Below are 15544 nucleotides of genomic sequence, written 5' to 3'. Positions count from 1 at the left end.
GAAAAAAAAATCCAGGAAGAGGAAAACACTCTCTGGTTCTTGGAGAGCCTGTTCACCTCCCTGCAACCCCTCACGCCCTGGGCCTCTGGGGATGGGCCTGGCTCAGTCCTGGCAGGGGAGGAACTCCCTCCTTGCCCCATTGGTCCCTGACTTCCTGGTTCCTTGGGCCTCTCTCTTTCCAGCAGGTCCTCTGTGCCGCGCAGGGCTGGGCAGCAGTGGGTGGACGGTGCCTTTGCCAGAGCCTCAGGGAGGAGGGCAAAGCATTCTTTTGAGTCCATTCAGCGGCTCAGCTATTTCCTGCCTTGCTCCGGCACCCGGCATGCTCCACCTGCTCTTACTTAACCGTTTCCTGTTTACGGCCTGCCTCCTGCCGCCTTTGAGCTGAGTGGCAGCCAGCAGCCTGGCGTGAGCTCCCCGGATGGATGCATGGACAGGCGAGGGGCCAGGCCACTGCCAACTCTTGAGAGAATGGGACACTGCTCTCAGGAAGGCACACCCTGGTCCTTCCTTTCGGGCAGCTTAATCAACTTCAGAGCAGGCAGCCCCGGCCAGGCCTTCCCCAGGGTTAGGACGTTGGCCTTGGAGAAGAGGATGCTTCCTGGGCCCAGGCTGACTCATGATAGTGAGTATTAGTCACAGGAATCAGCCTGTGTCCTCTAGTAGCCTCTTCTTTCCTCGGGGGCCCCCCACCCTGTGTTCACCACCCCGAAGCCTCTCTCCCCACAGCATCCCCGGCCCAGAGCCCTTGGCACATGCCCACAGGGTTCAGGCAGACCCAAGATTCCCATGGCACTCGTCACTCAAAAGGCAGCCCTCTCCTCTACAGGACAGATCTACAGGGGTCTTCTAATTACAGACTTAGGGGTCAAAGACTTGCTTCTAATCTTAGCTCTGTGGATTGGACAAATTAGGTAACCAAACTGGGCCTCAGATTTTTTGTTTTCTTCAAAGAGTATTAATAACCTCTATCTGCAGAGTTGTTGTGACACCGAAATCCTATAACATAGGTGAAAGCTTACAGTTTTAAACACTTTTTAATGCATGCTAATGAGTAGTAGTATTGTAATAGAATTAAAAGAAAGATCCTTCCCTTATATAGAGAATTTTTTATAAAAGGGTAGCAAGTCCCTTGTTCCCTTAGCCCCCAGAATACAAGGGCTGACATGGAACAAAATAAACGGAAGTAAAATGTTTCCTTGGCATGTAAAATCCACTGACAGTAGAAATTGTCCCCTCACTCCACTGTGGAGTGAGGATGGCGGTGGGTGAGGGCTGGTGGGGAAGGACTGTGGTTTCACGTGAGGACTACGAAGGGCCACATAAGGCCTCAGATTTGTCCTGAGAACAATTCATTCTCTCGCCACCCGGAACCCACTTGAGCCCACCTCTCCAGTATATGAGGCCCACCCTCCCCCCAACTGGCCCCAGCCTCTTCTTTCTCAACTTTGGCACTATTGATATTTGAAGCTGCAAAAGTCTTTGCTGAGGGGTTGTCTTGGGCATTGTAGGATGTTCAGTGGCATCCCTGGCCTCTACCCCCTAGATGCCAGTACCACCACCCCATTCCCAACCCCCCAAGTTGTGACAAGCAAAAATGTCTCCAGACGTAGCTAAATGTCCACTGTGGGGGCAAATCGGCCCCTGTCGGGAACCACTGCTCTAAAGAAAGGCTGCAGGCAGTAGCTCCCCAGCTCTGTCCCCCATCTCCCTGCCTCCCCCCGGGCCTCCCTCCCTACACCCACCCCCAGGCCCGGCAGGGACACCTCCTCCAGCAGCCATTAGGAGGAAGCAACACCAATTCCTCAACAAATAAGCCACCCCGATAGGGGCTGGAGCCCTGCAGCCCCCTGTGTCTCGGAAGGTGGCCCGGCCCAGCTGGCGGCAATTAGAGCAGATGGGCTGAGTCAGCAAGAAAGGCCAGGGCTGGGCCAGGGAGCGGTCAGTGGAGGAGTCTGGGGGATAAAGGAGGAATCCATTGCCTCAGAGATGAGCTGGGGAAGGCAGAAGGGAGGCCTGAGGATGGGCCCCCAGGTGGTGGAGTGTGGGCTCTGGCCTGGGAACTTGCTGCTTGGTCAGCAGCCCACCCTTAGGAGGCTGCTAGGAGTTGAAAGGATGCTCAGAGCCCCAGCAGCATGGCCCTGCCTCCCAGCAACATCTGAAAAGTCCAGGCCCCAAGTGTTCTGTGGACCAGGCTGGGTCAGGGAGGGGGTATCCAGGGCTCAGCCTCCCTCCCTCCAACTCCACCCCTGTGGGTCCAGGGGTCACAAAGCTGACAGTGCAATAGGATAAGTGCTCTTTCTCCAACAGAGGGATAGAAGAGAGCCTTAAGAAGGTGTCAATGGAGGAAACTGGAAGGCTTCACGGTGGAGGTGACTTTGGAGCAGTTGTCCAATGAGGTGGAGTCTGCCAGGCAGAGAAGCAAATGGAGGAGGGGCATTCCAGAAAAAGAGAACACACAGTCCATGCCAAGGCAAGGGGTACCCAAAGCATAGGAAAGGGCCAGCAGGTCCGCGTGGCTGGCACAGGAGCCCTGGTGGGCAGGACAGTTTAAGCCTTTGGGCAATGGGAAGTCAGAGTGGGCTGGGTCTGTGTAGGGGATCGCCTGCGGCCATTGTCAAGTGTTCCCAAGGGAAAGTGGCTGGCCGGTGGCTGTAAGGATGAATGGGCTGTAAGGATGAATGGGCAGTTTGCACAGTACCCCCCACCCCCAACTCTCCCCACCAGTGAAGTTCAGGTCACCGTGATGCCAAGGTCACCCTGTCCTGGTGTGAGTGAGCTAGCCATTGTTCCTCCAAGAGCACGAAGCCCGAGCATACCTTGGACTCGGTCAGTTCCACAGGTTAATAAGGCACTAAGACCCCCACCCCCCACCCTGCACAGCGGGAAGAAGAGGTAGCAGTCACCTCGCCCAAGACCTGGTGGGCAGGAGACACTCAACAGTGGGTTTGAAATCAGCCCACTTGGAGTTTACTCCTGTGTCTCAATGCACTGGGCACTGGGACCACACCTCTTCCCCAGGCCATTTCTGGAAAGTCACCATTGCTGCACGCCAAGCCCCGGATCACCCCAGGGCAGGGAGATCAGATAGAGTAGGGGTACCCAGGGCTCAGCCTTCCTCCCTCCAACTCCACCCCTGTGGGTCTGTCCCATCTCTCCCAGTCCCAGGAAAGGGCTGGAACAGTTTCCATTTCCAACATGTCTGGGCTGCTCCTTTCTCGCCCAGGTGGCTCTGCTGAGAAAACCTAGAACAGCTGAGCAGGCTTTTCAGGGTTGGCTTGATGCCAGGGCCACTGTCAGGGATGCGCTGACCATTCCACAGTAATCTCATGTGACACTGAAGTACGTTCCTTTAGAGGATCTCCAAACCTTTTACAAGTTGCAATTAGAGTTGGCCCAGCTGCAGAGGGACCCAGAGTTCCCCGGAGAAGAAGGTGCTCTGCTGGGGCGCCCATGCCAAGCGGGTGACAGCTCTGGCAATGGCATGGATCCTTTAAAGGACTGGCTGCAAGGGAGGCAAAACAACAGAATCCAAAGACAGAAATTGCATCCCTGATAAATATTATTGGAGTTCACTTTCTATGGAAGTCCATATAAACCTCATAAGTGCACAGTTGCCATGTTTATGTGTGTGGGTGCATACGTGCATTACAGGGAGGGGACTGGAACAGAACAAGATGTGACACTGTCCCTTCCTCATCAGTCTGGTGACAGACTTCTGAGAATGCTCCTAACGTGAAAGGCTTCCTTCCGAGATCCTGTGCCCCTGGCTGCCTTCTCCTCCTCCCTGCCCTGCCGGACCCAGGTCTACCACTGGAGAGGAGCAGCCACTTTAGACCACTGTCCTCTTGATGGTCCCCTGGATCTCCTACTGGAAAGAGGAGGCCACTCCTTTGCAGTGTCCTCCAGGTCACTCCTCCTTTCCCACTGCCACGGACCCTCACCCCCTCTTGCTTAGCTCCCCACCCTAAACACACACACCCTTCCTGCCGGCTTCACCTGCTCTCAGCTTTCTAGGGCTGCTGTGCCAAATTACCACAAACTGGGTGGCTTAAAACAACACAAATGTATCAACTTACAGTTCTAGAGACCAGAAGTCTGAAATCAAGGTGTCAGCAGGTCCTCGCTCCTTCTGAGAGCTGTGGAGGAGAATCCCACCTTGCTACTTCCTTGCTTCTGGTAGTTTGCCGCAACCATTGGTGTTCCTTGACTTGCAGCTGGGGCACTTCAATCTCTGCTTCTGTCATCCGTTCCCTCCTGTGTCCATCTGTTTATGTGTCCAAATTTCTCTCTTCTTGTAAGGACACCAGTCATGTTGGATTAGGACCTACTCTAACCCAGTTTGGCCTCTTCTTAATTCATCACATCTTCAGAGACCCTATCTCCAAATAAGGCCACATTCAAGGGACATGGGTTGAACTTGAACATGTCTTGCAAGGGGCAGAATTCAACCCATAACACATGCCACCATCACCAGATTAACCTTCCTCAAACACTGCGTCGATTGAGCACCCATCCTTGTCCAGAGGGTACTGTCCAAAATCCCTAGCAGGACCTTCAAGACCCTCTACAGAGTGCTCTTTCCCCTCTGGTCCTCCCTGACATGGAGCCTCCTCTAGATACGTCCTCATCTGCTTGCTGTCCCCACGTGTGCCTTGAGCCTTCCTCCTTCCCTCCTCTTCTAGACTCTTTCTACCTATCTTCAGGAAGCAGCTCTGCCAGACAGCCTCACCATCACTAGGCCCCTTCCACCGAGTCTGTGTTATCCAGGAGATCATGTTATCTCCTTGGGTTTGAATCCAGAACTTTCTCCCTTCTCCAAAGGCTTGGTTTTCTGTACTTCTCCACATGCTGCCTAGGTTGCAAGCTATCTCCCCAAAGAAGTTGAGTTGCCGGATTAAACAAATAATAAAAAATAAAATAGGACACCCAGTTAAATTTCAATTTCAGATAAACAAATAATTTTTTGCATAAGTATGCCCCATGTAATAGCTGGGACATACTTATACTAAAAATTTATTCATTGTATACTTGAAAATTAAATTTAATCAAGATTCCTGTATTTTACCTGGCAACCTTACAAAGAAAGTGTAAGTTCTTGTCTAGTACTCTCCCCCTTCCTCAGGGACTGACACCCAGAGGGGTTCCTCAGTACCTATATTATTGACTGATTCCTTTTTTATTCTGCAGAGAATCTTCAGCTTTCACCCACTGCTGGTCTCCAAACCCAGAGCATATTTAAATACCTTTGGCCAAGTCAGAGCATCTGTAACAAGTTTCTAACAGGCCACCTGTGAGGCTACCTCTTCCTTTACTACCTTATTTTCTCCTTAAATATTCATCCATCCTCAGCCTCAAGAATGCACTGGCAGCAGACGGGTTTCAGGCAATAAAACTATGAGTATTTCTTGCTAACCAAAGAAGGCAGAAGCTCTGGAGCCAGCCTGCCTCGTTTCAGAGCTCAGGTCAACCAGATACTGGCTGTGAGGTCTCAAGCGAGGGATTTAGCATCTCTAGGTCTCAATGTCCCCACCAATAAATTTGGGATAATAATAGTACCTACCTTGCAGGGTTGCTGTGAGAATTAAATGAGATAATGCATGTAAAGTTGTTAGAACAATGACTTTTACTTGGAAAGCACTCAATAGAGGTGAGCCATTAACAGCAACTGTCTAAGACGTCAGTGGCTGCTGTAATCAGCACAATCTTTCCAGGGCTTTTTCATTAGCTGTTAATTTGGGTCAAGCCCAAATTGATAGCTATGTGTGAATATGCATGAGCAACATAGTTATGCAGAATCACAGAGGAGGGTCACCCATGCAGAAGGAAGGTTCTCAGTGGGAAAGTCCCACCTCTTGGTGAAGGGGCCACAAGATATTCAGTGGCTTCCACTAACAGTGCAGTCCGCCTCACTTCTGCAATTAAATTGCAAATCATTACCCTCCTTGTTCAAGGCCCCAAAAGTATTGGTCTCATGTCTTTAGGTCTTTAGAAGACTGCTAAAAACTATTCTCTCCAGGAGATGAGATAATTGGGAGGCCCCAGCCCCACCTGGATGTGGAAAGAAAGAAGAGCAACCATTTCCCTCTGTAGGACAATGGGGGATCCTCAGGGCCTCATGGGAGAGAGAGAACCACAGCAAGGGGCTTCCACAACCTGCCTCCATCCTCGGCCTCCTAGGCCTCTGGACTGTTCCTGGACCTCAGTGTTGAGTACCTTGTGCTTTATGAGGGAACTCTAAGTCAATTCAAGCTGAATCCCCAAAGGATCAATTTGCCTAATGGCCAATTCTTTAAATTCACTCAATTCACTAATTTCACAAAAATGTCTTGAATATTCTCAATGAATATGTTTTCTTAGCAGCAATTAAGGAATATTCAATGTGTCAAAAGCTCAAGGGTCTACAATCATTTCATTTTCTTATACATATATTTTTCTTACGGAAATATTTTTCTTTTGAATACATTCTCTTTATGAAAATATTTCATTTTCCTTATTAGTAAATTTGAAAGAAATATATTCATGGAGACTATATTGAACTGAATAAGAATGTATTCTTAATGCATTGTTACTAACATATTTGGGCAGAATGCAATCAGATGTTCATGAAGAATACATCCATTGAATGTATTCCAGAAGACTACAATTTGGAACAAGTTTTTGATAAATTAACAAATTTGGTAAATTCAAAGAATTGGTGAATTGATTCCCAAGTAACTGACTGTCAGAGAATTGGCCTGTTTCTCACGAGAGAAAATCCATTTTCCCCTCTTGTTGTTATATGTTTACAGCTTGAGTCTGAGAACTTCTAGAACAGCAGTTTTCAAACACGAATGTGCATTAGAAGCCCTGCAAAGCTTGGCTGAATCAGCAGATTCTTGGATTACAGCCAAGGGAGATTCTGGTTCTAGGTGGGGTAGGGCCCAGGAATCAGCATATTAAAGACATGCCCCAGGTAACTCACATGCCTGCCAGATCCCACCCTCACTTTAACAATCAGTTTTTGGGTAGCAGGGGAAATGGTCAGGCTTGAAGATTTACTGTGATATTCTAAGGTAGGATTTTTTTTTTCTTCTTTTAGAGTGCATTAAAAATTATATCTAACATTTACACTAATTTTTTAGAACAGTAAAGTAACTTATATCCCATAATTCTAATACAATTATCTTTATATTGCAAGCAGTCTTCAATATGCATGTGTATGTTATGGATTGCCAAAATGTACGTACTTATTTATATTCCAGCTCTTCCATCTACCACCACATAAGAAACATTTTCCATCACTCTGCAAAGGCATTGTCATCAACATTTCTAGTGGCCATATAGTATGGGGAGGAGACAGCAACAGATAGCTAGGGTTTACATCAGAAGAAATGGGGGAAGGGTCCAAGACTCAAACCTAACAATGCTATAATTTGCTCAACTAGTCCTCCAATATTATATGTCCTCTATGTGCTAAATTGTTTCTCACCTTTGGTAGCAGTGAACGTTTTCAAACATGCATTATCTTTTCCAAGACTGGAATCAGTTGTGTGGGGAGAACCTACAGTGGTTCATGAGAACATGGTAGAGTAGGGACCAAAACCATTCTTGGGTAACATGAAACATAAATATTGTAATCCTCCTTTCAGTCACTCTCTTGGAGCCCTAGGTATAAGGGTCACATTTGGTTGTACAGCTCAATTAAAGATCAGGTTATTGAAGAAACTGGACAAGTATTATGAGCTTCTTCCAGGAAAGAATCCTGATTTTAATGTAGTATATATTGGGAAGGCCTGAGACTTTGTTAGTATTCAAAGGTTCCAGTATCTGATGCATAATAAAGATACAGCACTTAGCTCATTAACAGCCTGGAATAATTGAATTGCTTCATCAACACTTCTTGCCATACCACCCCACGCATCTGCCTCTGTAATACCCAGAGGCATTCCACTCAATCCCAAGACCTTGGGAAGGGTGGAGCCAACCTCCCCAGTTCCCAGTGGGAAGTGGATGTCTAGATGTAATGAAGACATTTAGCCAAGCCTCACTCCTTATTTAGAGCTGATGCTGTGGCAGTGCCCAGACCAACTAGGCTGGTCGCTTTCTGGATGTCTAATTTAAGGAGGTTATTCTGATTTTGCTTTCATTTTGCAGAATCTTCATCTATCTCATTCACACCATAGTAGGTGCTCAACAAATAGTTGTTGATTGAATAAATGAATGGATGGTCTTTGCCTAGCCTCAAGGGAACCCCTCAGGCTCCGTGCAGCTCAGGCTGCCTCTCCCCACTGTGGTCTGTAGGAGGCGCTCTCACTGCTGCCTCGCAGCCTCCACCACCTGGGATGTAAGCACCTGGGCCTCTAACGTGGGCAGTGCTGACCTTGGATTTATTTATCTCCTGTATCTGCCCTCTTGTAAGCTGTCAACAGTCCTCACTCTCAACAGGTTCCCTGAACCTGACAGAAGGCAGGCATCTGGATTCATCAAAGCACAAATACGTGCGGTGAGTTCATTGGCTAGCTGACCACTAGGAGAGTGTCCTGCCTTAGTGAGGCATTGCAGGAGAATCCTGGAAATTGGAGCCCTAGCTCTTCTGCCTCAGCTGCTTTCTCCGTCTTCTTCCAACCTGCTTGGCTTTGTCCTCCCTGGCTCCCCAAGCAGCAACTCTCTTCGGATCTCCTTCATTGAGATGGAGCCGATTACTCCCAGCTACCCCCAGTTAAGAGGTCTGTTTGTAAACCAGGAAACAAATAGCTGCTGCTTCTCCCCATGTCTGCCTCCTCCCAGGCGTAAGAGTTCTTTGAGGTTCACGTGAGCTTGCTGGGGTTCCATCTCCCAGGGCACGTAAAGCCCCTGCTGTTATTTGACAACCATCAGAACTAGTATCATCTATGTTAAGGGCATCACTCTGGTCCTGCCAGGTGCAGACCCTGCGTTCAGGTGTGGACAGCAGGGGTGGAGGCCTCCTGCATTCCCCCTCTCAGTACCATCCTGGGACTCGGGATCTTAGGTGAAAAGCGAAGAAGCGCACCTGCTGTCCAGCCCAGCTGTCACAAGATGAGTTGGACAGGGCGGCCTCCAGCCAGTCGGCCCAGGTAGAGGCCCAGACGGGCAGCCACCTCCTAGTTCCCACGCTCGGGCAGCAGACTTGAAGCAGAACTGGTTTCAGAATCTCACCTTTGCCAGCACTTTTTGCATAATGATTTGCCACTTGATTCCCACATCACAATCCTAGTATTTATCTATGCAAAACAGCACCTCATTAAAAAAAGAAGAAGAAACGCACCACCACTGGCCCAACCCCTCATTAGAGTATAATGCACAGGTCTTGGGCACACCCAGGGTGGAGCCAGCCCCCGGACTGGTCGGGTCGTTCAGCTTCCAGGCCTCCCTGGAGCTTGGGTCCCACCCCCACTTCATTACCCAGCGTGAGCCGAGACTCCCCAATCTGTGCCGTGGGAGAGGCAGAGAAGGAGCCTTTCCGCAGTGTGGTCTGTTGGGGGATCCCCTTCAAGGAGCCTTCTCCTCTGCACCTCCTATTGCTTTAAGCCCAGTTTGTAAAATGCTATTTTCTGACCGTTCACCTATTTTTACCTTTCTCACTATAATGAAAGCTCCTTGAGAGCAGGACTCGGTTACGTTTTTTAGTGCCTAGAACTGTGCTTGGCAGATAGTAGGTTCCCTTTAAATATCTGCTGAGTGCCCAGTTTAATTTTTGACACCCTAAGAGTAATTCCATGATCGATTTTTGGCCAAACGGTCCCCCTCCCATTCTCCCAGAACAGCACCACTCCTTCTGTTACTCTAATGAATCCTTTCCATCCTTGATACCCAGGGTCTCAGAAATAATTGTTACATTTCCTTCATTTTGAACAATAATTTTATGCTTTTTTGTATTGTCTGAAAGATTTTTAATTTAGTGTGCAATATTTAAGATATACAGAAAGGGAATAAAGAAAACGATAACACCTATGTACTCACCACTCAATTTGACACACACACACACACACAGCGCTATTACGCTTGAATCCCCCGTGGTGATCCCCACCCCATTACACCCAGCCCCTTCCTCCTCTTTGGAATAACCCATATTCCCAATTTCATGAATGTCTGAAGTTTTTATAGTCAACCTATCTTAGGTCTGTCATCAGAGAAAAACAACACTATTTTCCTGCTGAACCCATACTTTTCCTTGCTGTTTGGATCTAGGTGAGAACATGGATACCACAGGGCACTGTGGATCCTGCAAACTGGGCAGAGCTGTGTTCTCAGCTTAGCTCTCCCCCCACCACCCCTGCCCCACCCCACACGCACACTGCACCAGCTTTGCGCCCCAGTTCTTCTATCTGGACAATAGCAATAATAATACCTGTCTCTTCCTCACTTCTTAGAGCCTGCAGATGAGTGAGATACATGTTTAGTGCTTGGAGCATCAGGGAAGGGAGGTGCTTCGTAACTTCAGTGGAGGTAGTGCCCAAAACAGATCTCACGGTTCATCCCTGTGAGCGCATCCCAAGGAGACTGAGAAGGATCTGTTGGGCAGTGTCACCCTCTGGTCACGGAGGGATAATTTCTTCAACAGAATTGGCAATTTCTTGCCATCGCTGCATCTGGGTCTTTCTTGTCCCCCCGCCTACCTTTCTGCAAATCAGAGCTGTGCTGCCTACACAGCAAGCTCCTAGCAACGATGGAGAGCAGGCGGCTGTACCCTAGAAGAAATAGAGAGAAAGGGGTGGTCCATTTGCTAGAAGTTCCCAGCAGTACAGAGCTTAATTAAAAATCCTTGCTCTCCAGGACCTGAACAGAGAAACAAGATTGGAAAACACAAACTCGACCTCATAATACAAACACAAAAACTAGCTAAACCCCACCTAGGGTTCTCTACCCACACGCACAGCAGAGGACTTCAAGTGTGGGAATCATGGAGGGAGGAGAAAAGCAAGATTTGTCTGGCTGGGTCATGGGGCTCGAGAAGGGGAGCGATGGGAGAGGAGGTTAGTCAGCAGATGGGGACCAGTGGCCACGGCTTACCCAAGGCACCGTCACTAGAGTGAACCACTGGAAGCCTCTGAGGCAGTGTGACAATGTGGACGCAGAAGTGGCCAGCTTGGTAGGTAAAAGTGTTTACTCACACAGATGTTATCTGTGGTGAAGTTACTGTCATCAGAAAATATTCCCACATATGCTAAGTGCTTTGGGTACTCCAGCAAGAGAGGCAATTTAGAAAGCTTATGTTGGAGATGAGAACATGTGTGGAAGCAGCTTGTGGCTCCCATACCTCAAGGATTCCAGGTATCCTTGCAGCTAGCATTTCAAGGCAGCCCCAGAGGCAGACAGGGCTCCAGAGAAATCCCAAAGAGATGGTCCAGAATGCTGGCCATAAACAAAGGGCATTGATGGGCATATTGGAGTCTTGGAACTCCTGGGATTTCAGGAGGTGCTGCAGGTTATAGCTGAGAGCGCCAGGGCTGGAAAGCAGGGCCATTGTTGCAAACCTTCCTGGGGGAGGAGAAAGAATCCTGAGAAAGCTGAGTTCTAGACCCAGCTCAACCAATTCCTATATGACCTTGGGTGGGTTATTTCACCACTCTGGGCCTCCATTTCCTCATCTGTAACACAAGGGGATTGGGTTGGATTCCGTCTAAGGATCCATCGCATTAGCACCTGAAGACCCACACAGCAGAACAGAGATGGGACTGACACTGGAATAGCCCTACATGAAACACTTAAGGACACCCAAGCAGAATAGAGTGTGGAATCAGAATTCATCTTTGGAAGGTGTCAGAACCAGCTGTAAAGCTCTCCTACCACCAGTAAGCCCTGTTTCCCACAGTCACACACAGCGTTCTGAACTCATTACCCTGCTGGTCAGAGTATGAGCCAATGGGCACCAAGTTGGGCAATGCAGTTCTGGGTTGATTGCTGGCTGTGTGACTCCGGGCAAGGCAGTTATCTTTTGCCATGCCTATTTCCTCATCTCTAATAATCTATGCCTCCTCCCCGCCCCGTAAGGAAGCTGTGAGAGTTCACTGAGTAATGTCCACAAAGCACTTAGTTTGCAAAGAGAGAAGCTGCTGATGACTGTTGTGACAGCTGCTTGATTCCCTTAACTCTTCCCCAGCACTTCATTTGCTGCTGATGGAAACCAACCTGTTGTGAATTGCCATTGTCATGTTCTCAGAGTTCGGTTGAGAGATTTTCCCCAAGCATTGTGTTCATGTCTGGCCTCATGGCCAAATAAGAAGTAGACATCAGAGGACAAGGCTAAGGAAATATGAGGCCACAACTTTCCTGACACCTTAGTCCACTTTGTTTCTAACCCACCTGACTTTATGTTCCATCTGCGCCACTAGGTTGCACAACTGCAAGGGGCATCATTCACCAGCACTGGGCTGGCACTCAGTTATCTGTCAAAAAAAGATGTTTGAATGAATGGCCCAAACTGCCCAGCTAATATTTAGGTGGAAGAAAGGAAATCAATATATCTGAATGCCCACCGTGTGCCCAATAGCATTTCATACTCTTTATTTCATTTCTTTATTCCTCTCCACAACCCTCTGGAATCAAAATTATTCCCCCATTTTATGTTTGGGCAAATCTGAGGGTCAGGCATTAAGTAGCTCACAAAGATCTCATACAATGTAAGTGGTAGATGTAGAATTTGAACTCAGGCCCATCTTGCTGGGTTCCAGCTACATCGTGATACCTCAAGGGTGGTATAGGAAGTAGGCAAACCAGGATAAGTTCAGACACCTTCTTCAGCAGGTGCTTCAGCTGGACAGCAAAGCAAAAAATGTATGTTTGGTCCAGACAAGTCTAAATTGCCCTCAATCCAATAGGACTTGGCTTGGTTGGTCATGGGCTGCTAAGCCCAGTGTGGAGCCCAACAGGGTAATAGCATGGAAAAGGTGTTGCCTATGAGCAGTACAAAGGCCTTATCCAAACAAGGCTCTCAGGAGCCAATGCTGGTTAAAAAAGGGCCCAAGTTTCAGTATGTTCCCAAACCTTTCAGGAGAGCCAATGGAACCCAGACTTCTCCCTTCCTTTCTATTTTTACCTCCCCATCCCCATATGCCCCAAATCCCTGGTCTTCCCCCGGTACCAATACATAATCTCTATTCTCCTTTGCCATTGAAACTCCTTGGTTCCCAGAAGACTGGTGACAAGCAAGAATGTGAGCACATGAACTACATAAAGAACACTGAGCATTTCTTTGCCTCAACATCACCAAAACTCAAAAGTATAGGGGTAGCCTTTTTTCTCCACTCCCTGTTCAGGATATTTTCCTAGTTTGTGCAGAACAGCATGTCTCCCCCAGCCCTATGGGTTGACCCAGGCTCAACCCCTCCATTCCTGAGCTTTGTTGACCTTCATCAACTCTTTGATACAGGAACAATAATCTCTGTTCTGATATCAGAAGGAACTTGTGCTTTCAAAGACTACAATGGGCCTTGTTTGAGTGAGCGGTCTTTAGAAAAGTCCACAGGGAGAAGTATGTATTTACTTGGGTCTGTGGCACTTGTAAAGGAATTCTTGGGAGTTGAGAGGCACTTCCAGATGAATGCACCTCCCAAGATTGGGGTCTCCTCTCACCTTGGGTCTAATAAATGTGGGGTGCCCTGGCAGTCAGCTGACTGCTCATCACCTCCCTAACTGCTGCCCAAAGTATGGTGGCTGTATTGGGGGAGCTCATAGAATTCCTCTTGTCCTTTCCAGAGATCCACCTTACTCAGCTCTCCCAGCCCCCAAGAGTTGGGGGAGTCTTAAATAGGAAACCATGATGGGAGCTTTGCTCACTAAGATGAGACCTACTGGATAACTCCAATGATCAGAGAACCCAGGACCAAAGAGCTGTTCTTAAAATTGTTAGGCTAAATCCCAACTCTGCCAATAACTGCTTTGGTTAGATAACTTTCCCATTCTATGCCTTAATTTTTCCCATTTGATATCCATTTCCAGACTGTAGGGGCTTTCTGAAAAAGGCAGTATGGTTGTATGCCTTAAGGAAGATCTCTATGTAATGAATGTCAAGGACAAAATAAGAAGCAGTAAAGAGCCCATCCACCGTGAGTTGTCCTGGAAAAGCCAGCTGCATCTGCAGAAGATTCCCAGACAACCCCCAGCTAGAGACCATCCTCGTTTTCGAATTCTCTCTCCTTGCTTCCAAAGACACTGTATGCAGATTTTTTTTTTAAAAAAGGTACTCTCAAGTCTACTTAGTTCTTTTTCAGTTAGACAAAGGAGACAAATTTCTGTCTCCATAAAATATCTGTAGCTGCTATTTTTGTTTTCATTAATTTTTGTTTTCTGGGCCCAGGAGTAAAGATTTGAGTTAATCATAGTATTCTATTGATGGTGTTGCCATCCCCACTGAATTCCTTCTGAATTAGTCACTGTACTAATGTGTTTATATCCTTATATGTATACATACTTGTAAAATATATGGTATTATTGAGGGGGGTTAATTTATATTACATATAGTATGCTCTACATTGCATTTAGTTTCCTGCTTTTTTATCCACAGCTCTAAGATATTTTTATATTGTGGTATGTGCATCTAGTTCCATGCTTCGAACAGCTTCCAACATTCCACAGTGTGTGCCCACCACGTTTAACTTCACCATTTACTTGGAGATGGACAGTTAGGCTGCCACAAACATGGCTGCAGCAAATATCCTGAGGACTGTACAAGAATTGCTTGGACTGGGAGCCCCAGAAATTTTGCGACTACCACTCCCGGCTCCCTACCCATCTCTTACCCAGGGTAATCACTGTTCTGCATCATCATAGACTAGTTTTCTTGTTCTTAAACTTTAAATAAATGGAATCCTAGCATATTTACTCTTTTGTGTCTGACTTCTTTCACTAGAAATATGTTGTGTTATCAGTTGTTCTGGGTGTTCTTTTTTATTTCTGTGTAGTATTCCATTGTGTGAACATGCTACAATCTATTTATCCATTCTCCTATGGGTAGACATTGTGTTGGTTTTCATTTGGGGTTATTATGAATAAAATTGCAATAAACATTCTTGTACATTTCTTTTGGAGAAACATGAACTTACTTCTCTTCAGTATATACCTCAGATGGAATGTTTGGATCATGGAATAGTGTTAGCTTTAGAAGATGCCTCCAAAGAGTTTTCCAAAGTGGTTGTACCAATTTACACCAGCAGCATATGAGAGTTCCATGTGGCTCCATATCCTGCCATCACTTGAAATTATCAGTCTTTTTAAGTTTTAACCATTCTTATGGGTGTGTAATGATAACTCATGGTGGAGAAATCTGTATTTCTCTGGCAACTAATCATATCCAGCACCTCTGTTTATTCTCTTTAGTCTGAAATTGAGCCAAAAGGATCTGGAAGCCAATATTTCTCTTTCTCTGGTTGTTGCTGGAAGAGCTATTAATTGAAATGAACACTAATATGAATTCAGTTAATATGAGTTTAATTTATTAATTCATTTTTAAGTTATCACTATGTTACTTACAACTCTAAATTCTTCTTGCATTATATCCTTAACCCAAGAGAGAGGGAGAAAGAGTATTCTTAAAGTAACCTTAAGG

The 15544-nt window shown here is 47.1% G+C and overlaps 1 long non-coding RNA gene across 1 annotated transcript; it reads left to right on the top strand.

Annotated features, from left to right (window-relative positions):
- Positions 1 to 204: 204 nt before the first annotated feature.
- LOC119533187 lies at positions 205 to 14808 on the top strand. Its single transcript, XR_005216605.1, has 3 exons — positions 205 to 622; positions 13939 to 14179; positions 14504 to 14808. It is a non-coding gene; the product is annotated as an uncharacterized LOC119533187 (long non-coding RNA).
- The last annotated feature ends 736 nt before the right edge of the window (positions 14809 to 15544 follow it).

Source organism: Choloepus didactylus, chromosome 4, assembly GCF_015220235.1.
Source record: "Choloepus didactylus isolate mChoDid1 chromosome 4, mChoDid1.pri, whole genome shotgun sequence".
Classification (NCBI taxonomy): Eukaryota; Metazoa; Chordata; class Mammalia; order Pilosa; family Megalonychidae; genus Choloepus; species Choloepus didactylus.
The sequence above is the reverse complement of the archived record's forward strand: the minus strand, read 5'-3'. Positions and strand labels throughout refer to the sequence as shown.